The sequence below is a fragment of the Schistocerca cancellata genome, unplaced genomic scaffold (genome assembly GCF_023864275.1).
Source record: "Schistocerca cancellata isolate TAMUIC-IGC-003103 unplaced genomic scaffold, iqSchCanc2.1 HiC_scaffold_470, whole genome shotgun sequence".
In the NCBI taxonomy this organism is placed as follows: domain Eukaryota; kingdom Metazoa; phylum Arthropoda; class Insecta; order Orthoptera; family Acrididae; genus Schistocerca; species Schistocerca cancellata.
The window spans coordinates 20,001-22,500 of record NW_026046487.1 but is presented as its reverse complement, the minus strand read 5'-3'; positions in this window follow the sequence as shown (position 1 = coordinate 22,500).

Below are 2,500 nucleotides of genomic sequence, written 5' to 3'. Positions count from 1 at the left end.
CGTACGGTCACACATGTGCCACAGCGTATCATTCAGTACATACGGACCTATGTGCAGTACAATGTGAGGATTAAGCTTACGATATCAGCGGACAGTGGACACAGGCCGTACCACGACGTAGACTGAGCGCTTCGACATGCGAATGCCAGTGAACAGCTGCGAAGGGCATTGAACACGCAAGCACCTGAACGACCAGCGTGCGAAGGCAGGGTGGAGGGGGGGGGGGGCGATGTACATCCTGCAGTTGTCCACATTACAGTGTACAGCGGGAGCATGTAAAAAGTAAGCAACACTTGCGAAGTGTTCAACATGAAACGACACACAAGAGGGTGGGCGGTGCGAGTAGCGAACTATATTCAGAGGGTTGTGGTTAGACAACACTAGATTAATGTAACGTGTCATATGCCAATTACAGAGCAGGTTAAGGCACAACGTGGGTTAGGTTAAGGCACAACGTGGGTTAGGTTAAGGCACAACGTGGGTTAGGTTAAGGCACAACGTGGGTTAGGTTAAGGCACAACGTGGGTTAGGTTAAGGCACAACGTGGGTTAGGTTAAGGCACAACGTGGGTTAGGTTAAGGCACAACGTGGGTTAGGTTAAGGCACAACGTGGGTTAGGTTAAGGCACAACGTGGGTTAGGTTAAGGCACAACGTGGGTTAGGTTAAGGCACAACGTGGGTTAGGTTAAGGCACAACGTGGGTTAGGTTAAGGCACAACGTGGGTTAGGTTAAGGCACAACGTGGGTTAGGTTAAGGCACAACGTGGGTTAGGTTAAGGCACAACGTGGGTTAGGTTAAGGCACAACGTGGGTTAGGTTAAGGCACAACGTGGGTTACGTTAAGGCACAACGTGGGTTACGTTAAGGCACAACGTGGGTTACGTTAAGGCACAACGTGGGTTACGTTAAGGCACAACGTGGGTTACGTTAAGGCACAACGTGGGTTACGTTAAGGCACAACGTGTGTTAGGTTAAGGCACAACGTGGGTTAGGTTAAGGCACAACGTGGGTTAGGTTAAGGCACAACGTGGGTTAGGTTAAGGCACAACGTGGGTTAGGTTAAGGCACAACGTGGGTTACGTTAAGGCACAACGTGGGTTACGTTAAGGCACAACGTGGGTTACGTTAAGGCACAACGTGGGTTACGTTAAGGCACAACGTGGGTTACGTTAAGGCACAACGTGGGTTACGTTAAGGCACAACGTGGGTTACGTTAAGGCACAACGTGTGTTAGGTTAAGGCACAACGTGGGTTAGGTTAAGGCACAACGTGGGTTAGGTTAAGGCACAACGTGGGTTACGTTAAGGCACAACGTGGGTTACGTTAAGGCACAACGTGGGTTACGTTAAGGCACAACGTGGGTTACGTTAAGGCACAACGTGGGTTACGTTAAGGCACAACGTGGGTTACGTTAAGGCACAACGTGGGTTACGTTAAGGCACAACGTGGGTTACGTTAAGGCACAACGTGTGTTAGGTTAAGGCACAACGTGGGTTAGGTTAAGGCACAACGTGGGTTAGGTTAAGGCACAACGTGGGTTAGGTTAAGACACAAATTGCGTTACAAATTGCGTTACATTGCGGTACAAATTGCGTTACATTGCGGTACAAATTGCGTTACATTGCGGTACAAATTGCGTTACAAATTTGGTTAGGTTAAGGTGCAAAATGGGTTGGATTACAGTACACAACATGGTAAGAGATAGTGTGTTTGGGGGGGGGGGGGGGGCAGGTTCGTTGGTAGTGATCATTGTAAGTGAATGTCTGAGGCAGCGTCAGTATGTCACAGCAGTTCTGTCTCGTCAGGATGCGCTTTTCGCTCGTGACTGGAGGCGCGCCGCGTCTGTGGTTGCGGCAAGGGAGTGGCAGACCTGTGTGATTCATTCCTGCCATTGTTTCTGTGCCGTAACAGGAGGCAGTGTGGTGGTGTTGGGTGCACCCCTGTGTAGGACATGTGTGGGTGTTGGTGGCTTATCTGAGCAATTGTGGATGTTGGACGGGTGGGATATTCTATTTTATAATTGGACCCCCTGGTGTGGTTATCATAGTGTGGATGGTGTACTGTGGCGGAGAGGATGCACCGGACGTTGGTCCATGCTGGTGCTTACATATCGTATCTGTGTCTGTTACAGGCAGAGAGTAATGTGTGATGGAGTGTCTCGCTGAGGTGTGGTTCATATTGTGTGCACAGACTTACAGCATGTATAGGGACAGCGGGAATTTGGCATATTGGATATAACTCGTCATGAAACGCAAGATATAGGGGTGGATTGCAACGTACGAGTGCGGGAAGAGTCCGCCGTTCATCCGCTTGGGTTGCGATTTGGGCGGTTGGGGTGGGGCACGTGCGGGTGCGGGTGGAGTGATTGTCGGTTGACTACTTCGTGCGACGCAGGCACTGGCGTTCGGGTTCCTGTGGTGGACAGATGATGCAGGCTTTGTGGGTGGCGTCGAAAAATGGGTACTGTGGGACCTAGCGATGTCGTAGTCGGGGTGGCGTC